The sequence below is a fragment of the Nicotiana tomentosiformis genome, chromosome 7 (assembly GCF_000390325.3).
Source record: "Nicotiana tomentosiformis chromosome 7, ASM39032v3, whole genome shotgun sequence".
NCBI lineage: Eukaryota > Viridiplantae > Streptophyta > Magnoliopsida > Solanales > Solanaceae > Nicotiana > Nicotiana tomentosiformis.
In genome coordinates, this window is record NC_090818.1 from 96,097,013 (window position 1) to 96,124,513 (window position 27,501).

The following is a 27,501-nucleotide window of genomic DNA, read 5'->3' on the forward strand; positions in this document are numbered from 1 at the left end:
CCCAATATGAGCTAGAAGAAAAGAAGGCGCATGGAGCGACTCATGGGATGGTTATTAAAGTTAGTTGATTTCCCCCTCTTTCCCCGCTTTGTACCATTATCCCTAGTTTCCTTTCCAAAAGGGTGAATTGTCAGAGCCCATGCAACTCTATGACCTTGTTCCCACTTGTATCAGTCCAAATTATCAATGAAAATAAATTGCTTCCGATCTAAATGTGTCAAGTCTAAATGTCAGTTAAATATCCGCGAACTAGGCCTACCTCTGGCAATGAGTAGTCCATGCGAATTCTAGGAACGCGCTAGTTGTAATGCACGAATTATCTGGTCTATGTGATTTTCTGCTTACATAAAAAAAGAAACCGACTCTTGCTCCTTTTCTTTTCTTCTTGTTTTTTTTTTTGCTTTATTATTATCCCCAAAAAGAAAAGAAATTTGGTTTGTGTCGACCAAAACTGGCAGAACCACCTTACAATCTAAGGTCAAAGGGAAAGATGTCAGTAGCAGAAGACCCAACCGAACATGCTCTGGTCATAGCCGATAGCCCGGGGCAATCGGGGGAAAAGGATAGTACTAGGAATGATGAACACGTGGCCAGGATGGCCCAAGAAATTGAGTCTTTAAGGGAGGAGGTATAGCGTATCAGAGAATTGGCACACCTGGCCGTGACAACACTTCCTTAGCTACCTAAATTCCCTTCTTTGGATTCACTTCGAGATCATTTTCCTTCAACGTCATGCCAAAACAACAACACCCCAACTTCAACTCCCACCACTCAAGTGATACCTACAATAACCCCCGCTAACCCACCAAATCCCCCTATTCACACTCCTTACGTACCAAAATACACGCAAACATCACAGAACCCGCTTATTACAAATAATGCAACTACCCCTCCTCATGACGGAGTCACTTTCACCACCAACTAGCACATACTTGTGGCACATGCCGCTACTCAAGAGCGGTACGTTCCCAATGTATATGTCGTTTCTAAGCCTACCTTTACAGCACTTGTCACGGTTAGGGTGCCTTATGAGATTGACCAATACGCCGAGATGGAGAGAGAATCCAGGCGTAAGGAAGAAGAGTTAGTGTCTGAGCAGTTGCAAATGTTGAGGAGGCAAATGAAGAGTCTCCAAGTAGCCCAAGGAAGTGAAAGTTTGGACTATGAGGACCTGTGTATTCATCCAGATGTGAATATGTCAGCATGTTACAAACCCCCAAAGTTCGATATCTTCAATGGAACGGGGGACCCTCACGCACATTTGAGGGCTTATTGTGACAAGTTGGTCGGAGTGGGAATTAATGAGAAACTAAGGATGAAGTTGTTTAGAAGAAGTTTGACGAGAGAAGCACTCACTTGGTATACCCGACATGATCCGTGAAATTGGAGAACTTGGTAGGATATGGCAGAGGACTTCATGAATCATATTCGATTCAATACAGAGATCACTCTTGATCGGTTAGCACTAGTGAACCTGTAGAAAAAGACATCTGAGTCATTCCAAGAATATGCACGACGATGGAGGTCGGAGGCTGCCAGGGCACAACCTCTGCTGGATGACAGTGAATTAACCAAGTATTTCATCAGAGCCCAAGAGGGAATATACTTTGAAAAGATGATGGGAATAATAAGTCAAAAATTCCCGAGCTAGTCAAGATGGGAGATTTCTTAGAATAAGGCATAAAGCCTGGTAAAGTACAATCTATGGTAGCACTGCAAGCGGCCAGCAAGGCCATCCAGTCAGGGTCGATCGGTAGGGGAAATAAGAAGAAAGAGGAGGTCTCAGCAGTCGTCCCCTACTACCAAACTAACCCACCTCACGGAAGCACCTCTTATTCCCCAAACAACCACTCAACACCATCCACTTACGCTCCAGTCTATAATACCCAACCATATTACCACCCTCAACCACAATATAACAGTCCTCGAGCCAACAACAACCAAAACCCACAACGACCATATTCTCATGTCTAAACCACTACTCATCAAAACCGATTTGTGTACGCTCCACGCCCTCGTCACAACTTTGAAGAGAGGGGTCCTAGAGCTTATACCCTGATTGCTGAGCCTCCGGAACAATTGTTCGAAAGGTTAAGAAGAGCAAGATTGATACACCCAATCGAGGGAAGGGTCCCTAAACATCCCTCCAAATATTTTGATGCCACTAAGAGATGCATGTACCATTCCAATGTACCTGGGCACGACACTGAAGACCGTTTCAAGTTGAAAAACAAAATTGAAATCCTGATCAAGAGCGGAACCATTTAGTGCACTCCAGCACCATCTGATGTGAATCGCAACCCACTGCCAAATCATCAAAACCAGGGAGCTAACATGATCACGTTAAATGAAGAATATGACATGAAGGGAACAATTGCTACTATTGGAAATGCAGAAGCCGCAAGGATCCCTCCTCAAAAGGCTCCGATCATTGTAGTACAACTAAGGCCTACAGTGACGGTTTAGACCTACCTGCATCAACCTACTAATTCTACTCGATACGAAGGAGATCGGAAGTACAAAATTGTCCCATGGACCTACCAGTAAAAGGGAAAGGCCAAAATGACAGACTCTATCGCGCCTCATGGTATGACTAGGTCTGGGACATGCTACACCCCGAAGATGTCAATTGAGGAAACCTGGGGAGAGAACAAATTCCAAAGAGGAACATAAGACTCCTAGAAGCCGCTGAGTTTTGGAAAAGAATGTCAAGCAAAGAGTATTCTATGGAAGAGCAGTTAAAGAAAACTTCGGCACAGATATCTATCATGGATTTATTAATGAGCTCTGATAGCCATAAGGATGCTTTGTTAAAAGTACTAAGCAGGGTAAGTGTACCAAGTAACACCTCTAGCGAAGCGTTGGCCGCGACAATTGGGAAAATAGTAGAAGCAAACATGATCACTTTTAGAAGAGACGAACTTCCTGTAGAAGGCGCAAGTCACAACAAGGCTCTCCACATCACTGTCAAATGCAGGGACAAAGTGATATCCTAGGTGTTGGACGATGGAGGATCAGGAGTCAACATATGTCCTCTCTCCACCTTGTGGGAATTAGGAATTCATTTGAGTGAAGTCGAGAAAAGTCATGTAAGGGGAAGAGCCTTTGATGGTTCGCAAAAGGATGTTATTGGAAAAATTTATCTAGCTTTGCAAATTGGGCCGGTCAATTTTTTGGTGTTGTTCCAAGTGATGGATATCTCCTCTTCTGGCAATTTGTTACTGGACAGGCCATAGATACATATGGTAGGGGTCGTGCTATCTACTTTGCACCAATGCATAAAATTTGAGTGGGGATGCCAAGAGATCGTGGTTCACGGCGAGTAGGGTCACTCTACCTATTTGGAGTATGTTGTCCCATTCATTGAGGGACTGGACGGAGTTGCCTTCCACGTTGTGGAAATCATGCAGACTACTAAGATGGAGAAGACTGAATAAAATTTGAGAATGCAATCGCCGTATAGATCCATGATGGCCTTGAGGAAGATGATGAAATATGGATATATGCTAGGAACAGGGTTAGGACCAAAGTCAGATGGGGTCACAGAGCCAATTGAACATAATGGGATAAAAGTAAGGGCTGACATAGGATATTAGCCTCTGGAAGGGAAAGCTTGCACCATTAGCTCCGAGAAAAAGGTTTTTGCGATAGAACTTGTTGCATGTCCGGGACAGAGTTCAACACCTAAAGATAATATCATCGACAGGATGGGAAAGCTGTTCATGAACATGATTGAAGAATGTTGTAAAGGAACTAACACCAAGACACCGACTATCAGGGATGCCGAACCAGGGGAAGAGCTGCAGAATTGGATAGCCAGTCCATCTTTGGTTCGTCGGGAGTCTTGGTAGTATAGATTTGTAAAAGTTTTCTTTTAAAAGAGCACGGTCAATTGAGGCATGTACCGTGTCTGTACCTTTTTGTCATTTTTCTCTTACTAATGCTTAAGAGGCTCCCCTTTTGATGAAATAAAAGAATCATTTTCCAAAATATCGCAACCTTGTTTTACCGCTTATTTATACTTAGTTTTTCTTTTCAGTAATCAAATCGATAAAAGACCGTGTTCCGCGATTATGAAGTGTAACAAAACCTCTAAGAGCAACAACCCAGAATACAAGGAATATGACGAGAGTATGATGCCAGACAATCTCCCACAGGAGATCGAACAACTGGAGAGTCAGAAAAAGCCCAATCTCGAAGAAATAGAAGTGGTCAATCTTGGAAGCGAAGAAGATGTAATAGAAACCAGAATCATCATTCACCTTGGAGCCAAGCAGAAGGAAAAAATGATTGAGCTCCTCCGACAGTAAGTCGACGTGTTCACATAGTCCTATGATAACATGGCAGGATTAAGCATCGACATTGTCTCGCCTCGACTACCCACTGACCCTACCTGACCGTCGGTCAAGCAGAAACCCAGGAAGTTCAAACCTGATTTAAGTCTGTGGATAAAGGAAGAAGTGACCAAACAGATAGAAGCAAATGTAGTAAGGGTCACCAACTATCCAAGTTGGTTGACAAACATCGTCCCAATGCCCAAGTAGGACGGGAAGATCAGAATATGTGTGGACTACTGAGATTACTACAAATCTAGCCCAAAGGACGATTTCCCCTGCCATCCATATCCCAGTGACAACTGTGCGAAGCATGAACTGTAGTCGTTTATGGATTATTTTGCTGGATACCACCAAATCTTGATGCACGAGGAAGACGCAGAAAAGACAACTTTCTCCACGCCGTGGGGATTCTATTGTTATAGAGTTATGTCGTTCGGTCTCAAGAACACCGGTGCCACCTACATGAAAGCCATGACGACCCTCCTTCATGACATGATTCATAAGGAAATTGACGTGTATGCGGATGATGTCATTATAAAATCTCGAAAGAGTTCAGAGCAGTTGGACGACTTGAAGAAATTTTTTGAATGCCTGTGAAGGTATAGTTTGAAATTAAACCCAGCAAAGTGTGCGTTCGGAGTCCTCGCTGGAAAACTATTATGTTTTATTGTAAGCAGGAAAGGGATAGAACTAGATCCGTCAAAAGTCAAGGCCATCCAGGAATTACCGCCACCAAAGAGCAAGAAAGATATCATGACTTTCCTGGGAAGATTGAATTACATAAGTCATTTCATAGCCCAGTCCACGGTAATCTGTGAACCCATTTTCAAGCTGCTAAAGAAGGATGCTGCAAGAAAATGGACGGTGGAGTGCCAGAAAGCCTTCGACAGAATCAAAGAGTATCTTTCAAACCCGCCAGTGTTGGTTCACCCTGAACCAGGGAAACCATTGTTGCTCTATTTGTTAGTCTTGGACAATGCTTTCGGTTGTGTATTGGGCCAGTATGACGAAACTGGGAGAAAGGAGCAGGCCATCTACTACTTAATCAAGAAGTTCACACCATGCGAGGCTAAGTATACCTTGATAGAATGCACTTGTTATGATCTGACCTAGATTGCTCAGAAGCTAAGGCATTGCGGCACTTGTTATTATCTGACCTCGACCCGCTTAAGTACATTTTTCAAAAGCCAGTGCCTATCAGAAAGCTAGCTAAATGGCAAATTCTTCTTAGCGAATTTGACATTGTGGACATAACTCAGAAGGCTATCAAAGGACAAGCTTTAGCCGACCACCTCACCGAGAATCCAGTGGATGGTGGTTACGAACCGCTCACCACATATTTCTCCGAAGAAGAAGTACTATTTGTCGGAGAGGATATTGCAGAATCATACCCAGGATGGCGAATGTTTTTTGATGGAGAACATTGCCATCGTTAAACTTCTCAAAATCCTTCATTAGAGCCCACACATGATCAAATTTAAATCATTTTTTGAAGTTTGGATCTTGCATAAATAAAGCTTTTGCTTGTGTAAGCTGCAATGTTTAAAAAAAAGATAAGAAAAACAATAAGTAAATATATACAAATAAAGTATAAGTAACTACAAAATAAATACTCACAATGTCTTGCTCTGAAGCACCACTAGGACGCAACATTTCTACTTGACGTACACATCCATTTAATTTTCTTACTGCCTTCTCAATATTTGCAAATCGATGTTATAGTGATTTTTTGTTGCGAATCTCCCGATTAAATATCTTTGCATCATTGTATGCATCTACAACTCGAGACCAAAATTGATCTCTAGATTGATAGACTCCCGTTATTGGATCTTGAGAAATATCTAAATACATTTGGCATAATAGAAGATCTTCATCTATAGAGTATCCTACAGATCGAATGGACATTTTATTTTCAAGTGAATAGAGAAAAAGTGAATTATATGGTTAAAAAAAATAAAAGGCACTTATGGTTATGAAACGATATGCTAACACCATAAATATATATAGAGAGATAAATGTAGACACTACAAATTAATAGACCCCAATAGGATAAGATTTATTTTGATCTAAGCCGTCAAGTAGATTTCGTCCTAATCTCAACCGTCTATTGGATTTCATCCTTATCTCTATCTTATATTTACTAAATAAATATATCTACACGTTATTCAATAGACAACTCACCAGACACTATAAATTAACAGACCCCAATAGAATAAGATTTATTTTGATCTAAGTCGTCGAGTGGATTTCGTCCTAATCTCAACCGTCCGTTGGATTTCATCCTTATCTCTATTTTATCTTTACTAAATAAATATCTCTACACGTTATTCAATAGACAACTCACCCGACACTACAAATTAATAGACACCAATATGATAAGATTTATTTTGATCTAAGTCGTTGAGTAGATTTCGTCCTAATCTCAACCGTCCGTTGGATTTCATCCTTATCTCTATCTTATCTTTACTAAATAAATATCTCTACACGTTATTCAATAGACAACTCACCAGACACAATAATTCAAGAGACCCCAATAGGATAAGATTTATTTTGATCTAAGCCGTCGAGTAGATTTCGTATTAATCTCAACCGTCCGTTGGATTTCATTCTTATCTTTATTAAATAAATATCTCTACACGTTATTCAATAGACATATCACCAGACACAATAATTTTGTAGACCCAAATAGGATAAGATTTATTTTGATCTAAGTCGTCGAGTAGATTTCGTATTAATCTCAATCGTCCATTGGATTTCATTCTTATCTCTCTTATCTTTACTAAATAAATATCTCTACACGTTATTCAATAGACATCTTTACTAAATAAAAAGCTCTATAAAAAGGAACATTATTTTGAAAAAATAACATTAGATTTCCAAATCATTTCAAAAGTAACTAAAAATTATTATTTGTCATCTAAAAATGAATTTCTATATGTGAGGTTCATCTAATAATAATGATTCAAATTTCTCTTCATCATCGTCATCGTTTTCAAAAGAATTACAGTCACATGGCCTTGAAGCTCACATGCAATTGTGCATGCAAGCATTTCAGATGAACAATTATGTGTTGCAGTATTTGCACGATCAAAATAATGATGCTATCAGAGTTGGCTCTATTTCTGGTCATGTGGTACTCACTCGAGATCGTGAAGGTGCTGATAATAATTTATTTCTGGATTATTTTTAAGAAAATCCATGCTATAATGATCGCCAGTTTCGTCGTAGATATCGGATGTCCCGTAATTTGTTCCTCCGAATAGTTGATGAAGTTCAAGCTCATGATATGTACTTTGTACAACGCACCGATGCTATGGGTAGATTTGAATTATCTACTCTACAAAAATTACAGCCGTATTTAGAATACTGGCATACAGTTTGCCAACGGATGCCACTGATGAATATGTAAAAATTAGAGAACCGACTGCAATAGAGAGCCTGAAGAGATTTTGCCGAGCTATTGTAGAGGTTTTTGGCGAGCAGTATTTGAGATTACCAATACCTAACGATATTGCAAGGCTTCTGCACATCGGTGAACAGCGTGGCTTTCCGGGAATGCTAGGCAGTCTAGACTGCATACATTGGAAATGGAAAAATTGTCCATCGGCATGGGCTGGATAATATGCAGGTCGTAGTGGATCCCCAATAATTATTCTTGAAGTTGTGGCTGATTATGACCTTTGGATATGGCATGCATATTTTGGTATGCCCGACACCAATAATGACATTAATATTTTAGAGTCATCATATTTGTTTTCCGATCTTGCTGCATGTACTGTTCCTCCCGAATATTATGTTATTCAAGGACAAAAATATAATATGGGTTATTATTTAGCTGACGGTATATATCCAAAATGGTCAACCCTTGTGCAAATTATTCGTGAGCCACGTTCGGCAAAGAAGAAATATTTTGCGATGAAACAAGAATCATATCGAAAAGATGTTGAACGTACATTCGGAGTTTTGCAATTGTTGTAGGACCGTCACATTTTTGGCAAAAAGAAGTGCTACATGATATAATGACTACATGTATTATACTGCACAATATGATAATCGAGAATGAGCGTGATCTTAATGCACTAATTCAAGATGATTTGGAAGGTCCACCTCCAACAGTAGAAATAACAGTAGATGAAAATCAACGATTTCAAGAATTTTTAGCTCGACATAGAAGAATTAAGGACAAAGATGCCCATTTTGTACTTCGTAATGCATTAATAGATCATTTATGGGAGAATACTAGAGGTTGAAATTGAATATTTATGTAGTATTTCGTATAAATTTTATCGTTATGTAATATGTATATAATTAATCTTGTATCGCAATGACTTCACTTTTATTTGAATTATTAGTTAATCTATAATAATTGCTTACAAAGTATATTATTCAAAATTTTATGGAATTATTTTAATGGAAATTACAAATTAATGTAAATAAAAGATGGAATTTGTTTAATGAAAATTAAAAAAAATTGAAATGAAAGATAATAATATAATATAGAAGAGAGAGAAGAATATAAAAAAGAATATTCTCTTTTGGGAGAAAAAATGGGGGAATGGTTGGAGTAAGTTGTCCCCAAAACGGAAAAATCCCCATTTTGGGGACCAAAATGGGGGTAAAGATTTGAGATGCCCTAAAGAAGAAATAAAATCATACTAATATAATATAATATAATATAATATTATATAATTTATTAGGGGTAGGAGCTTTTTTCTCTCTCAGCGCATGTTAGCCTAAACGTGTGCCATCCATGGGGAAGAGAGCAAGGAACCCCTCTCAGAAGGCAATTATGGCTCAGGAATCCATCACAAACCAACAACGGAGGAAGGATGATCGAATGAAGGGAAGAATGGATCCAACACCCTCGATTGAAGTCAGTGCAACAGATGAAACAGTAACAGGAGCAACTATCAATGAGGAATTTGATGGAACAGTAACCACTCCAAGTCAAATTAGATCGCCGATACCAGAAACTGGAGAAGGAACTTTGAAATCCCAACAGAAGTGGACGGATGTGGTCCAATTAGGGTCCAGTCAAAGAAAATTGTCGTGGGCAGATGTGGTTGAGGCTTCACCAGAGCTAAATTCAAAAGGATCCATCTGGGACAACTTCGATATTGCTAAGGTAACGAACGCTGGTTTTAAACTTGAATATGTAGCTCCTAAAATTCATGAGGCAGTACCTGTTTGTGAAATTGACATAGAGGACATAAGTTCTGAACTGGAATACTGGAAATCCGATGTAGTATGCTATGTGTTAGGAGCTCATCCTCCTTTTGCAATTTTGAATGGGTATGTTCGACGCCTGTGGGGGAAGCATGGAATTAACAAAGTATCTATATTAAAAAATGGCATAGTTCTAGTAAGGTTTGACTCTGTAGTTGGAAAGAATGAGGTATTACAGGGAGGAATCTACCATTTCGATAACAAACCTTTCATTGTGAAGGCTTGGAATCTGGATATGGAATTTTTACGTGAAGAGTTATACACTGTCCTAATTTGGGTTAAATTGCCAGGGCTTGAGATCAAATATTGGAGCTCAAAATGTTTGAGTAAAATTGGAAGATTAATAGGCGAGCCACTGATGGTTGATAACCACACTGAGAAGAAAGTAGAATTGAGATTTGCTAGACTACTTATTGAGGTTGAAATGGATACACCTTTGCCAGAAAAAGTGTATTTCAAAAATGAAAGAGGCCTACTTATGGAACAAAAGGTGCAATATGATTGGAAGCTAATACTATGTAAAACTTACAAGAAGTATGGCCATGATGAACAAGTATGCAGAGCTAAGAAAGTGCAGCAACCTCATCCTAAGGGGCAAGCACAAGATAACAACACAAAAGTTACTTCCAATGAAGTAAGTACAGGGAAGGTGCCAAGGGAAAAGACTATGCCTATACATCAGGGGAATAATAAAATAAAGGAGAAACAGGGTAAGAAGACACAGGAAAAGGAAGGATGGGTCACACCTCAGCATACTGTTAAGCATACAAACAGGCAACCACAAAATACGAGTAAGGGGAGAGCCAAAGAAGATCAGAATACTTTCCAAACTCTGGTGCAAGAGGATGTTAGGGGCTTGAATGTGCAGGAAAAAAACAGTAATGATATGAATGTGGGGGGTGGGGGGGGAGCCTAACTCTCCCATTGAGCATGAATAATCTCATGTGCGGGAATGTTAGGGGCATCAATGCTCCTAACAAACAAAAGGAGATCAAACTCCTTTGTAATAAAGAGGATATTGGTTTGATAGGATTATTGGAAACTAAAATAAAAGTAAACAAGGTGGATCAATTAGCCCGCAAATTTTTTGGTGGATGGGGGTATATCACAAACTTAGCTGAACACTATAATGGGAGAGTTTAGGTGACTTGGAGACTTGAGTGTTTCAAAGTTGATTTACTGACCATGTGTGCACAGGCAATCACATGTCAAATTAACCAGGTGAGTTTACAAACTACTTCCATAATGACATTTGTATATACACATAATACTAAAGATGAGAGGAGGAGTTTATGGAGTTATCTGGAAGGAGTAGCTAATGGAATGACACATCCTTGAATTGTGGTGGGAAAGTTTAACTCTATTTTGAATCTGGAGGATATGATAGGTGGTACACCTGTTACTATGGCTGAGATTTCTAATTTTCATAGGCGCGTTGAAAATTGTGGACTACTTGAATTCCCCACAACTGGTAGTCGATACACTTGGAATGATAGGCATGTAGATTGCAGGATTAGGTCAAGAATTGAATGGACTTTCATCAATTCAGCATGGCTAAATAACATGGCTAGTTTTCGAGCACAATTCCTACCAGAAAATATTAGTGATCATTGCCCTTTAAAATTGACTCAATATAGTACACAAAGGAAGAACAAGCCTGCTTTCAAGTTTTATAATGTGTGGACTTCACATCCAGATTTCTTGGAGGTTGTGAAGGAAGGCTGGATGGAATCAATCTAGGGACACAATATGTTTCAAGTTGTCAAGAAGATGAAAATGTTGAAAGCTAAATTTAAAAATTTCAGCAGAAGATATTTTAGTGATATTGTAGCAAGGGCAGATGAAGACAGGTTAGCTCTTGCAAAGATACAGGCAGAACTGCATAGTAATCCTCTTGATACAAGGATACAACAGGTAGAGAAGGATCTCTTTTAAAGGTTCAAGAGGTCCTCTTATCTTGCTGAGGTTTACCTCCAACAAAGAAGTAAAGTTATATGGCTCAAATTGGATAATGATAACAACAGATATTTTTTCTCTGTGATCAAACACAGAAAATTGCAACAAGTAGTTCTTCAGTTGACAGACAAGCTTGGTAAAGTGGTGACAGATCAACAAGAGATAGCAGATTTCTTTGTAGAGTATTACCAGGAGTTACTAGGGACAAAAGGGAATAACAGAATCTCTACTTTTCAAATCTTTATAAAAAATGGTCATACATTGACTACATCACAACAACTGCAACTGGTTAGGCCATACACAACTGTTGAAGTCAAAGAAGCAGTGTTTAACATTGAGGAAACTAAGAATCCAGGGCCGGATGGATATGGAAGTGGGTTCTACAAGGCATCATGGCCCATTATAGGAGAGGAGGTGACTAATGCAATTCTGGAAATTTTTGACAATGGCCAACTCCTAACACAGATCAACTCAACAAATATTGCCCTGATTCCTAAGGTGGAAAATCCTCAGCTAGCTAGTCAATTTAGACCAATATCATGCTGTAATGTTATCTACAAATGCATTTCAAAAGTAATCAGTAAGAGACTCAAGATAGCACTTTCTGTTTTGGTTGCTGACAACCAAGCTGTATTCATTGAAGGGAGATCTCTCATACACAATATACTAATATGCCATGATCTGTCGAGACACTATAATAGGAAGACTACACCTAGGTATCTAATAAAAATTGATCTTAAGAAGGATTATGATATGGTTAGCTGGGATATTTTAGAAGAGATACTCCGAGGATATGATTTTCCTATACCATTTATAAAGCTTATTATGGTATGTGTAACATCAACTTCTTTCACTGTCAAGGTTAATGGAGAAGGCTATAAGTATTTTGAAGGAAAGAGAGGGCTCAGGCAAGGAGACCCCATGTCTCCTCTTCTCTTTGTGTTGGTTATGGAATATCTGTCAAGAGTGCTGAGGAAAATAGATGATCTGCCTGACTTTCAGTATCATCCAATGTGTAAAAGCATAAAGCTAACTCGTCTTATTTTGCAGATGACTTAATGTTATTCTGTAAAGGCAACATAAAGTCTATACACAGAATGATGGAAGCTATCAATCATTTTAGTGTTGTCTCAGGTTTAGTGGCTAATTTGGACAAATCACATATTTTTTTAGGTGGGATAGAAGAGGATTTGATGAATGAAATTTTGGATACCGCTAGTTTCTCCCTTGGCTCATTACCTATGAGGTATCTTGGACTCCCCCTGTCTTAAAAGAAGTGGAGCAAAGTAGAATGTCATCAATTAGTGGAGAATACTATAATGAGGATCAACACTGGATACTCAAAGCAACTTTCCTATGCTGGCAGATTGCAGGTCATAAATGTTGTATTCTTTTATGTGTATAACTTTTGGGGAGCTGTTTTTATACTTCCTCAAAGTGGGTCTAAAGCAATTGATAGAAAGTGTAGAGACTACTTATGAGGTAGCACTAAAGAGCATAGAAAAATGTCTTTGGCTGCTTGGGAAAAAGTCTGTCAACCAAAGAAATTTGGTGGACTTTATATCAAAGGCTGCAAACATGGAATGTGGTCTCTATAGGTAAGCTATTATGGCTATTGGTGACAAAAAAAAAAGATGCTCTATGGGTCAAATGTGTACATGGTATATATATGAAGACGTGTAGGGACATATGGGCTCACAATCCACAGATGGATTGTAGCTGGTATTGGAAGAAGTTGAATGAGCTAAAGGAAAAAATGGCATATTGGTACACGGGCAACATTTATAAGCTGACTAGTAGTGGTGCTTACTCTGTTTCATGTAGCTACATTGCTATGGCTAAATTGAGTACAAGGTTGCGAGAAGCAGAACTGATTTGGAGTGGGCTTATGCTACCAAGGCAACGTATTATGTTATGGTTAGCAAATCAACAAAAACTGCTGATTAAGGAGAGATTGATGAAGTTGCATATCCCTGTCTCAGGAGATACTGCATGCTATTTATGTGGGCAGGATGTTCTGGAGACACACCTACACCTATTTGTAGAGTGCCAATGGATTACCAACTTAATAACTGATCTAGTTACTTAGTCTGGTATTCATATCCCTATAAATAATGTATCTGAAATATTACAATGGATAAGGAGAAGGCATTAGAGACAGTTTCGAAAAGAAGTTGCAGCAGCTATTCTCGGAGCTATGATCTATTACACCTGGCAAGCCAGGAATTGGAGGATCTTTAGACAAATTTGTTTAACCACGGAATTCTGTAGTAGTCAAATTAAGAAGGAAATGCAGGAAAGGATCAACACACGAGCAGGTTCAAGGAAGGCAAGAAACTGTCAAATATTAGTTAATCGATTTTGTAGTTAGTGCAAATGTATAGTAGACTGTTGGTGTTTTTCTTTTAGGGTCTAGTATTACTAATTGACGTATACTATATGCCTTTAGTATGTACAAACTTTTTGTTGCTATGGTAATATTTACAGATTATTGCCAAAAAGAAATATATATATATATAATATAATACGTATATATGAGCTGACTTTTAGCACTACTCAAGCGCATTAGCGAATGTGCTGACTTTTAGCATTACCCAAACTTAATTATGAGTTGCCATTAAGTTGAAACATCAATATATATATATATATATATATATATATATATATATATATATATAGAGAGAGAGAGTCAGACCTCTCTATAGCGAATCTCTATATAACACCCATTCACTATAAAAGTCAAGTTTTCCTTAGAACAGATTTTTTAAGTTATATTTTATCTCTCTATAACAACTTTTTACCTATAGTAGCAACAACCATATTTATAGCAAAACGCTCTTTATAAAATTATTCCTCTATAATAGCTATATAGAATCTTTAAGATTACTAATAAAAATTCTAAAAATATGCACACAATCTTTTCCATTAAACAAAGTTTCTATCTCGCATAAGACATAAGATTTGAAGATATGCACATGATATATTTTTCATTAGATACTTTTTTGCTGAAAATTTAGACACGAATCTTCGGCAATTCAAGTATTATATTGGTAGTAAGAGAATGAAATCTACGAAACAGCTACAACTATAAAGTTCTTTCATCAATCTTGAAAGAATTTATATTCCTAGTAGCTTTAAAATGTGTCTCTTAGAGTTTAAATCTTTGTATGCTTAGTTACGAATTTATTAATAATGTATTAGCTTTCTTCAATATATACCTAGTGAAATATGCATATCTTGTGAGATTTTAAATTTGAAGAATTTTCTTATCTTTTATATGTAACATTAAAAAAAGAAAAATAATTAATTTTTGGATAAGTTTTATCTATAACATCCAAAAAGTATTTAAACGTCAAATGCAGTTATATGTGTATAACGGCCATTCGCTATAAAAGCCAAAAAATATAGGAACAAATGAGGCTGTTATAGAGAGGTTTGGTTGTGTATATATATGACCAAACATGACTTTTCAACAAAATGGATATAGTTTAAATCCCGAGGGAGCTTAGTGATACTAATGGATTATCCATCCTTGTGTATATTACTTAACTTATTATTGCTTAATACGAACAATTCAAATATTTCGTGGTTAAAATTGAACGGGTAATATCTCATTAAACTTATATTATTTATTCATAATGAGTTGGATTTGTTCGATTGAAGAAAATTGAATAACACTATTGTTGGTTTGGTTGAGCTTGAAAATATTTTATTGAAGAAGACAATAACTTTTGAAGGTTTGACCTGCTGACAATTATGACACTGAGCAATGAATTCCGCAATATTTTTCTTCATATCATTCCAACAATAATAACATGTGTAATTAATATGTATATTGGTATTGAATGGCCCTGTGTGGCCAGGTGTTATTGTTATCTAGTTCAATGTAGTGAGATGCATTATGTAGCCCTGTGAGGCGTGTTGTATTTTTTGGCTGATTGGTAGATGGATAGTCCTATCCACAAAGGAAACTCTGCCAATCTTTTTGAAAATTCTCATAATTAAGGCTATTTTTTTTAAGTTACAACTCTCATTCGAGGACACATGATTCAAAGGGGGAGGGGAATGATGTAATATCCCGTACCTTTCAACATGTATATGTCTAAGTTGAGATCGGTGAATGTGCTTGAACGTGAGAGAAATAATCCATAATGAAGCCTAAAGGTCCAGGTATAGATATGAATTAAATAAAAGTTAAGGTGAACGAGACTTGAAAAAAAATGGGATAATTGGACAAAAAATGAGCTACTTGCTTACCCGTCCTACTTGCTTGAGCTACTTGCTTACCCGTCCCACTTGTTTGAGCTACTTGACACATGTCTTAATTATTAAACGACGGCGAGATATGTGTTTAAAAATGAAATAAGAGTCAACATGTATCACCTATTAAGCAAGTATGTGACAAGTAGGTGCATCACCTTATTGCTTAAAAAGAAAGGCCACAATTTTTGGCCAAGAGGGTAAGCTAAATAAGCCCCTTAAAGGGGCTGATTATCCTATTTTTTATCTCACTTTTTTTTTTTTATCAAATTCACTCCCAAACAACCATAAAAGCTCTCTCCAAAAAGTTCCTAAGTTATTTTCTCTTATTTTTAAATTCTAGTTGGAGGAAAACCTAAGAGTTGAAGAACCCCAAGTTAAGAGCTGAGCTCTTCACAAAATAAGGTAAGTATAATGCCCTCTTTCATCCCTTTATTGTGTTGGAAAGGTAGAAAAATTTGTTCCATAATAGTAAGAATTCACGGAAGGATGATCGGAAGTCGTGAGTCCGAGTTGTTCAACTTGTAGAGGGCTGTTTTGAACTATTTTGTTGGCTACTTTGTGTTGTTATTGGGTTTATCTTGTGTTACTATTTATATGAAGTTTGGGAGGATAAAGGGCGTGGAGAAATACCACATAATGATGGGGACTGTGAGATAGTCATTTTTCATTATATTTTCAGGTTGTTTGACACTAGTATGGTTATTGTTTTGTGTAGAGTAAACTTGTAGGAGTTGCTCTGGTTGTAATTTAATTATAGGAAGGCTGCTAATCAAGGTATGTAATGTCTATCTCTTTTGACCCCTTTCGGCGTGAATTCTCCTTAATAATAATATTTCTAAAGAAAAGCTTAATGAAACATCTCGTTGTTTATGACCCTACTCATGATATCATCTAGGTTCATATGTTTACCTTTGACGTTGTTCTATAGGTTGATGTTCCTTAGTATATATATATATATATATATATATATATATATATATATATATATATATATATATATATTGTCTCGATTCACTCTGAAGATAAATTGTCACGACTCAATTTCACATGTAGGTCGTGATGGTGCCCAACACTACAGCTAGGCAAGCCAACTAATAAATTAAGCATACATTGATAAAATTTAAAACCAAGAAAATATAAACCCAAACTCTACCAATGTGTGTGCCAAGACCTGGTGTAACAAGTGAACGAGCATCTAGTAGATTATATATAACTCCAAATACTGTCTGAAATGAAATAGACAGAATGTAAATATAAGAAGAGACACTGGTAGCTGCAGAACGGCTCAGAAAAGCAGCTCACCACTGTGCCTCGGGATGACGTGGGTATGTGATGATAGGTCCTCCACTAGTACCTGTCTCAGATCCTATACAAAAAGTGCAGCAAGTGTAGTATGAGTACGTAAACAACGTGTACCCAGTAAGTATCAAGATTAATCTCGAAGTGGTAGAGACGAAATTGCCGACTTTGACACTGACTATGGGTCAATAATAATAACTGAAATAAAACTAGGATTTTTAAATCAGTATGATTTACAGAATTTACAATAATTTATTTAATCAACGAAAATAATCAAATTCCTTCAAATATAACAATCTCAATATATTAATTAAATTCCTTCGATTCAAATAATTTCAAATTTATCAATTAAATCTCATTTACCGGAGTAACAATTAATTCCTTAACAAGCAAGAATAATAATTCATTAAATTTCAAGGATTTTCCAATTTATTAATTAGCTTCACAAGCTGAAATAAATTATTAAAGTATCGTGTAATTATTATTATTAAGCACGATTTCTGCCGAGGACGTACGACCTGATCCAGAGTGTCGTGCACACTGCCAAGGGACATGCGGCGCGATCCATAGATGCATCTATCCTGCCGAGGCGTTCGGCTCGCTCCACAAGAAAAGAGGACATTTTCTGATGTGCCTCCGGAAGGAGAGTGTATTTATTATAAGATGAATTTGGGAGGAGAATAATTTTTTTTAACAATTAATTGATTAAAACAGACAATCAAGCCTATGAGATTTCCATCCTTTAATATCTTTATCTAACAATTCACAATATATTCATATAGATATCAATTAATATAAATAAATCAAAGAATACAATTTACACAAGTAAGGTATGCTCTGTGTCCTAAACTACCCGGACTTTAGCATTAATAGTAGCTACGCACGGACTCTCGTCACCACGTGCGTACGTAGCCCCCCCACAATTAGCAATAATTATTTGATTTTTAATCACCTATGAGGTAATTTCTCCCTCACAAGGTTAGACAAGAGACTTACCTCGTCTTGATCCAATTTAATCCATAATTTTGCCTTTTCCACGATTATCCAACTCTGTCTGGCTCGAATCTAGCCAAAATAATTCGATACAATCACTAAAAGAAAATACTACATTTTTAATAAATATCTCGAAATTAATTAAAAATTCGCCCGCGGGGCCCACATCTCGGAATCCGGCAAAAGTTATGAAATTCGACAACCCATTCAATTACGAATCCAACCATATCAGTTTCACTCAAATCCGACTCCGAATCGATACCGAAATCTCAAAATTTTGTTTCTATGAGATTTCTAAACTTTTCCAAATCTCAAATCTCAAAACACTAATTAAATTGTGAAAAATAATGATACACTTGTATATGTAGACCAAATTCGAGTTAGAATCACTTACCCTAATATTTTTCCCTTGAAAATCTATCAAAAATCGCCTTTGCTCAAGCTCAAGTTCGCCAAAAATGGCAAATGAGACGAATGTCCTCTTTTTATAAAACTGCCCAGCAGCCTTCGGAACTGAGTCTCGAACTGGGCCTCGACCGCGGCTTCGATCACAGGCTCGAGCTTGGACCTCGGTCATGGCCTCGATCAGGGCATCGAACATATGCCTTCGATCAGGGCATCGAGGTTGTGCCTTCGATCAGGGCATCGAGGTTGGGCCTTCGCTCAGGGCATCGAGCTTGGGTCTCGATCCTAGTCCTCGAGCCTTACCTTCGATCATGCCCTCGAGCCTTGCCTTCGATCATGCCCTCGAGCCTTAGCTTTGATCATGCCCTCGAGCCTTGCCTTCGATCATGCCCTCGAGCCTTGCCTTCGATCGAGGCTTCGATACTGAGTCTCGTCCCTGGCTTCGACTCAGGGCTCGATCGTGGGCTCGATACCTGGGCTCGATACCTGGGCTCGATACCTGGGCTCGATATCTGGGCTCGATCACAGCCCAGAATGTCCAACAGAAGAGGAAAAATTGCAGCAGCTTTTTAACTCAAATTTTTGATCCGTTAACCATCCGAAACTCACCCGAGGCCCTCGAGACCTCAACCAAATATACCAACAGTCCTAAAACATCATACGAACTTAGTCGAACCTCTAAATCACATCAAACAACGCTAAAACCATGAATTATACCCTATTTCAAGCTTAATGAAACTAAGAGTTTTCAACTTCTACATTCAATGTCAGAACCTATCAAATCAACTCCGATTGACCTCAAATTGTACACACAAGTCATAAATTACATAACGGAGCTATAAAAATTTTCGGAACTGGATTCCGACTTCGGTATCAAAAAGTCAACTCATCGGTCAAACTTCCAAACTTAAATTCTTGTTTTTAGCCATTTCATGCCTAATTTAACTACGGACTTCCAAATAAAATTTCGAACACGCTACTAAGTCCAAAATCATCATACGGAACTGTTAAAATCATCAAAATTCTATTCCGGGGTCATTTTCACAAAATGTTGACCGAAGTCAAACTTAGCACTTTAAGGCCAATTTTAAGGAACCAAGTGTTTTGGTTTCACCCCAAACACTTCCAAATCCCGCACCAACCATCCCCGCAAGTCATAAATCATTACAAGCACCTACAGGAAGTTTTATTTTAGGGAACGGGGTTTTAAAAGTTAAAAATGACCGGTTGGGTCATTACATTCTCCACTTCTTAAACAAACGTTCGTCCTCGAATGGGTTTAGAATTGTACCTGGAGTGCTGAATAAGTGTGGATATGTGCTCCGCATGTCTTCCTCGGCCTCCCAAGTCGCTTCCTCGACTGGTTGGCCCCTCCACTGGACTTTTACTGCAGAAATCCTCTTGGACCTCAACTAGCGAACCTGTTTATCAACAATGGCAATTGGCTCCTCTTCATAACCCAAGCTATTATCTAGCTGAACTGTGCTAAAGTCTAACACATGTGATAGGTCGGCATGATACTTCCGGAGCATAGATACGTGAAAAATCGGATGAACTCCCGATAGGCTGGGAGGCAATGCAAGCTCATAAGAAACCTCCCCAACTCGTTTCAACATCTCAAATGGGCCTATAAACCTTGGGCTCAACTTGCCCTTCTTCCCGAATCTCATAATTCCCTTCATCGGCGAAACCTTCAAGAGAACTTTTTCACCTACCATAAATGATATATCACGCGCTTTTTGATCGGCGTAACTCTTTTGTCTGGACTGTGCTGTACGAAGTCGCTCCTGAATCAACTTTACTTTTTCCAAGGCATCCCTTACCAAATCAGTACCATATAACTTAACCTTACCTGGCTAAAACCATCCGATAGGTGAACGATATTGCCGACCATATAAAGCCTCAAATGGAGCCATCTCGATGCTGGATTGGTAACTGTTATTATAAGCAAACTCGGCCAAAGGCAGGAAACGATCCCACTGACCTCCAAAGTCAATCACACATGCCCTGAGCATATCCTCCAAAATCTGAATTGTCCTCTCTGACTGTCCATCGGTCTGCGGATGAAAGGCTGTGCTGAGCTCTACACGGGTCCCCAACTCACTCTGTACTTCTCTCTAGAAATGTGAAGTAAACTGAGGGCCTTTATCTGATATGATGGAAATTGGCATACCGTGCAATCGAACTATCTCCTGAATATAAATCTGGGCCAACCTCTCTGAAGTATACGTAGTCACAACAGGAATAAAATGTGCTGACTTAGTCAACCTGTCAACAATCACCTAAACTGCATCAAACTTCCTCAAGGTCCGCGGCAACCCAACTACAAAATCCATAGTAATTCATTTCCCTTTCCACTCTAGTATGGTCATCTGTTGAAGTAGGCCACCTGGCCTCTGGTGCTCATAATTAACTTGCTGGCAATTTAGACACCGAGCTACATACTCAACTGTGTCCTTTTTTATTCGTCGCCACCAATAATGCTGCCTCAAGTCATGATACATCTTCGTAGCACCTGGATGAATAGAATATCGAGAACTGTGTGCCTCCTCCAGGATCTTTTTCCTCAGTTCATCCATATTAGGAACACACAGACGATCCTGGAGTCGTAGAACACCATCTGCACCAATAGTGACTTCCTTGGCACCACCTCGTAGTACCGTTTCACGAAGAACCACCAGGTGTGGGTCATCATATTGGCGAGCCTTGATCTGCTCAAATAGTGAAGATTGGGCCACAATACATGCAAGAACTCGACTGGGCTCTGAAATATCTAGGCTCACAAGTCTTTTAGCCAAGGACTGAATATCTGAGGCTAATGGCCTTTCCTCTGCTGAAATGAAAGCCAAACTACCCATACTCTTCGCCTTTCTGCTCAAGGCATCTGCAACCACATTTGCTTTGCCCGGATGATACAGGATAGTAATATCATAATCTTTTAGTAACTCTAGTCATCTGCGCTACCTCAAATTTAGATCTTTCTGCTTGAACAAATGCTGCAAATTGCGATGATCATTGTAAACTTCACAAGATACCCCATAAAGATAATGCCTCCAAATCTTAAGAGCATGAACAATCGCAGCTAACTCCAAATCATGTACCGGATAATTCTTTTCGTGGGGCTTCAGCTGACGTGAAGCATATACAATAACTTGCCCTTCCTACATCAATACACAACCCAAGCCAACGCGCGAAGCATCGCAATACACTGTATACGTCCCCGAACCGGAAGGCAACACTAACACTGGTGCTGTAGTGAATGATGTCTTGAGCTTCTGAAAGCTCACCTCACAATCATCGGACCATCGGAAAGGAGCACCCTTCTAGGTTAATTTGGTCAAAGGTGCTACAATAGATGAAAAACCTTTCACGAACCGACGATAATAACCTGCCAAACCTAGAAAACTCATGATCTCTGTCGCCGAAGTGGGACGATGCCAATTCTGAACTACCTCAATCTTTTTGGGATCAACTTTAATACCTTCGCCCGATACGATATGTCCCAAAAATGCTACAGACTCTAGCCAAAACTCACATTTAGAGAACTTAGCATATAACTTTTGTTCTCGCAATGTTTGAAGCACTACTCTCATATACTGCTCATGCTCCTCCTTACTACATGAGTAGATCAAAATGTCATCAATGAAGACAATGACAAATGAATCAATATATGGCCTGAATACCCTGTTCATCAGATCCATAATCGCTGCTGGGGTAGACCTCATCGGGGATCTGGACCCTCTCAGACGGCGCCTCAAACGCAAAAGGGTCTGGACTTGGTATTGTATTGAAACCACCGACATGCAATGTAGTTAGACAATCTATTAGGACTGTGAAATTGATTAACAATGAGGCCGAATACAAGGCCTTGATTGAAGGTCTCGAACTAGCCAAAAGCTTGGGGGCAGAGGTAATTGAAGCTAAGTGTGACTCCCTCCTTGTGGTAAACCAAGTTAATGGGATGTTCGAGGTCAGAGAAGAACGAATGCAAAGGTACCTAGATAAATTGCAGGTAACATTGCATCGATTCAAAGAATGGACTTTGCAATATATACCTCGGGATCAAAACAGTGAGGTCGATGCCCTCGCTAACCTGGGGTCATCGGTCGAGGACGACGAGTTCAACTCGGGGGCAGTTGTACAACTTATGAGATCGGTAGTGGAAGAAGGTCATGCCGAGATTAACTAGTTAAACCAAAAGACATTACCAGAAACTCATAATGACCATATCTAGTATGGAAAGCAATCTTCGGAACACCCGAATCCCGAATCTTCAACTGATGGTACCCCGACCTCAAGTCGATCTTAGAGAATACCCTAGCACCCTGCAACTGGTCAAATAGATCATCAATACGTGGCAACGGGTATTTGTTCTTAATAGTGACTTTGTTCAATTGGCGATAATCAATACACATCCCTATTGTTCCATCCTTCTTTTTCACAAAAAATACTGGTGCACCCCAAGGCGATACACTCGGTCTGACAAACCCTTTGGCTAGTAACTCTTCAAGCTGTTCTTTCAATTCTTTCAATTCTTTCGGAGCCATGCGATACGGTGGGATAGATATAGGCTGGGTATCTGAAGCCAAGTCAATACAGAAATCAATATCACGATCAGGTGGCATACCTGGAAGATCTGACGGAAATACATCAGGGAACTCCCGAACTACAGGCACTGAATCAATAGCCGGAGTCTCTGCAGTAGTATCCCGAACATAGGCTAGATAAGCCAAACAACCCTTCTCAACCATGTGTTGAGCCTTTATAAAAGAAATAACTCGATTAAATGAACTAACAGGCGAACCCTTCCACTCCAGCTTAGGCAATGCTGGAATAGCCAAGGTAATAGTCTTGGCATGACAATCTAGAATAGCATGATATGGAGATAACCAGTCCATACCCAGAATAATTTCAAAATCGGTCATCTCAAGCAATAGGAGATCTGCTCTAGTTTCATAACCAAAGAATGTAATAATACAGGACCGGTAGATCTGGTTCACAACAACAGAATCGCCCACAAGAGTGGACACATAAAAAGGAGTACTCAAGGACTCACGAGAAACACCCAAGAATGGAGCAAATAGAGATGACACATATGAATACGTAGATCCTGGATCAAATAATACTGAGGCATCTTTGCCACAAACAGAAATAATACCTATAATCACGGCATCTGAGGCCTCTGCATCTGGTCTAGCCGGAAAAGCATAGAACCGAGCTGGAGCGCCAACTGTCTGGCCTCCGCTTGGCTGACCTCCACCTCTAGGACGGCCCCTACCCACCTGTCCTCTACCTCTGGGTGGTCGGACTACTGGTGGAGCAACTGGTCCGGTAAGCATAGGCTGCTGACCCTGCTGTACTGGTCTACCTCGAAACCTGGGGCAAAACCTCCGCATGCGACTGGGATCCCCGCACTCGTAATAACTCTTCGGTGTAATGGGCTGCTGACTAAGTGTTTGGCCCTGGGGACCTGAATACCCACTGGGAGAACCCTGAATAGCTGGTGGCCGGTAAGAACTCTCTGGGATAGCACTGAGATAAGGTCGCACTAGAGCACCTCGAGGAGGTGGTGGTGCTGGATATGGGGGTCTGCTGGACTGTTCCCTCATGAACTGACCTCTGCCCCTGGACGGAGCACCTCTGAACTCTCCAGAGTACCTGAACCACTTATCTCTCATAATCTGCTCTCGGCTCCGCTGGCGTACACCCTCAATCCTCCGGGCTATCTTCACAACTCACTCATAAGAAGTACCCATCTCAACCTCTTGAGCCATAGTGGCCTGAATACCAGTATGTAAACCGGCTACAAACCTTCGCACTCTGTCCGCCTCAGTAGGGAGTATCATTAGTACATGGCGAGATAATTCAGAAAACCTTGCCTCATAATCAGTCACTGTCATCTGACCCTGCTGGAGCTGCTCAAACTGAAACCACAACTCTTCCCTTTGGGAGGGTGGAATATACCTGTCCAAGAAGATATGGGTGAACCTGTCCCAAGTCATGGGAGGAGAATCTGCTGGTCTGCCAAGAGCATAAGACTGCCACCATCTACGGGCTCTACCCTCTAGCTGAAAAGTAGCGAAATCAACCCCATGGGATTCCAATATCCTCATGTTGTACAGTTTATCCTTGCAACGATCAATGAAATCCTGTGGATCCTCATGTCGCTCACCCCCGAAGACAGGAGGATGTAGTCTAGTCCATCTGTCTAATAGTTTCTAAGGATCGGCGGCTACAACTGGCCTGGGCTCAGGTGTAGCTGCTGCCACTAGCTGGACTCCACCCATGAGTAGTGCACCCGGGGTTTGATATACAACAGCTGCCTGTCCATGAGCCTGCGCGGTAGGGGTCTGTGCTCCCCCACCCGCCTGAGATGTGGCTAGGTCTGCCGGAAATAAAACGGCCTGAGTTATATTGTCCATGAATCGCAGCATATGACCCATGACATCCTGAAATCCCGGTGCAGATGTGAAGTCCACCGGAGCTGGCTCTGCCACAGGCACCTCACCCTGCTCCTCAATAATGGGATTCTCTGTTGGATCCACTGGCGGCATAACCGGAATAGTCCTGGGACGTCCTCACCCTCTACCACGGGCTGGAGCCCTCCCTCGGCCTCTAGCAACTGAGGGAGTAGCTCTTCCCTGATCTGGAATCTCATTAGAGCGTGTTCTCACCATCTGTGAGAGAATAAGAGAAGGATATTTAGTACTACATCAATTGCACGATGGAATATGAAGAAAGGTAGTTTCCTAACACCATATAGCCTCTCGAAGATAAGTACAGACGTCTCCGTACCGATCCGTAAGACTCTATTAGGTCTGCTCATAACTTGTGATACCTACGTGAACCTAGTGCTCTGATACCATATTGTCACGACCCAATTTTACATGTAGGTCGTGATGGCGCCCAACACTACAGCTAGGAAGGCCAACTAATAAATTAAGCATACATTGATAAAATTTAAAATCAAGAAAATATAAACCCAAACTCTACCAATGTGTGTGCCAAGACCTGGTGTCACAAGTGAACGAGCATCTAGTAGATTATACATAACTCCAAATACTGTCTGAAATGAAATAGACAGAATGTAAATATAAAAAGAGACACTGGTAGCTGCAGAACGGCTCAGAAAGGCAGCTCACCACTATGCCTCGAGATGACGTGGGTATGTGATGATAGGTCCTCCACTAGTACCTGTCTCAGATCCTGCACAAAAAGTACAACAAGTGTAGTATGAGTACGTAAACAACGTGTACCCAGTAAGTATCAAGCCTAATCTCGAAGTGGTAGAGACGAGATGGCCGACTTTGACACTCACTATGGGTCAATAATAATAACTGAAATAAATCTAGGATTTTTAAATCAGCATGATTTATAGAATTTACAATAATTTATTTAATCAGCGAAAATAATCAAATTCCTTCAAATGTAACAATTCTCAATATATTAATTAAATTCCTTCGATTCAAATAATTTCCAATTTATCAATTAAATCTCATTTACAAGAGTAACAATTAATTCCTTAACAAGCAAGAATAATAATTCATTAAATTTCAAGGATTTTTCAATTTATTAATTAGCTTCACAAGCTGAAATAAATTATTAAAGTATCGTGTAATTATTATTATTAAGCACCATTTCTGTCGAGGACGTACGGCCCGATCCAGAGTGTCGTGTACACTGCCGAGGGACATGCGACGCGATCCATAGATGCATCTATCCTGCCGAGGCATTCGGCCCGCTCCACAAGAAAGGAGGACATTTTTTGATGTGCCTCCGGAAGGAGAGTGTATTTATTATAAGATGAATTTGGGAGGAGAACAATTTCTTTTAACAATTAATTGATTAAAACAGACAATCAAGCCTATGAGATTTTCATCCTTTAATATCTTTACCTAACAATCACAATATATTCATATAGATATCAATTAATATAAATAAATCAAAGAATACAATTTACACAAGTAAGGCATGCTCTGTGTCCTAAACTACCCGGACTTTAGCATTAATAGTAGCTACGCACGGACTCTCGTCACCACGTGCGTACATAGCCCCCACACAATTAGCAATAATTATTTAATTTTTAATCACCTATGAGGTAATTTCCCCCTCACAAGGTTAGACAAGAGACTTACCTCGTCTTGCTCCAATTTAATCCATAATTTTGCCATTTCCACGATTATCCAACTCTGTCTGGCTCGAATCTAGCCAAAATAATTCGATACAATCACTAAAAATTATAGGAAATAAATTCTATAAGGAAATACTACATTTGTAATAAAAATCCCGAAATTAATTAAAACTTCGCCCGCGGGGCCCACATCTCGAAATCCGGCAAAAGTTATAAAATCCGACAACCCATTCAATTACGAATTCAACCATACCAGTTTCACTCAAATCCGACTCCGAATCGATACCGAAATCTCAAAATTTCGTTTCTATGAGATTTCTAAACTTTTCCAAATCTCAAATCTCAAAACACTAATTAAATTGTAAAAAACAATGATACACGTGTATATGTAGACCAAATCCGAGTTAGAATCACTTACCCCAATATTTTTCCCTTGAAAATCTGTCAAAAGTCGCCTCTACTCAAGCTCAAGTTCGCCAAAAATGGTAAATGGGACGAATGTCCTCTTTTTATAAAACTGCCCAGCAACCTTCGGAACTGGTCCTCAAACTGGGACTCGACCGCGGCTTCGATCATAGGCTCGAGCCTGGACCTCGGTCATGGCCTCGATCAGGGCATCGAACATGTGCCTTCGATCAGGGCATCGAGGTTGTGCCTTCGATCAGGGCATCGAGGTTGGGCCTTCGCTCAGGGCATCGAGCTTGGGTCTCGATCCTAGTCCTCGAGCCTTACCTTCGATCATGCCCTCGAGCCTTGCCTTCGATCATGCCCTCGAGCCTTACCTTTGATCATGCCCTTGAGCCTTGCCTTCGATCATGCCCTCGAGCCTTGCCTTCGATCGAGGCTTCGATACTGAGTCTCGTCCTTGGCTTCGACTCAGGGCTCGATCGT

At 39.7% G+C, this 27,501-nt stretch overlaps 1 long non-coding RNA gene and 1 pseudogene across 1 annotated transcript; one reads left to right on the plus strand and one right to left on the minus strand.

Annotated features, from left to right (window-relative positions):
- Window positions 1–5,756: 5,756 nt before the first annotated feature.
- Window positions 5,757–6,291, minus strand: LOC104114866 (uncharacterized). The gene is made up of 2 exons (XR_690479.3): window positions 5,955–6,291; window positions 5,757–5,870 (listed from the first exon to the last, which is right to left on the minus strand). It is a non-coding gene; the product is annotated as an uncharacterized lncRNA (long non-coding RNA).
- Window positions 6,292–7,260: 969 nt separating this feature from the next.
- LOC138895164 (uncharacterized) lies at window positions 7,261–8,589 on the plus strand (annotated as a pseudogene).
- Window positions 8,590–27,501: the final 18,912 nt, after the last annotated feature.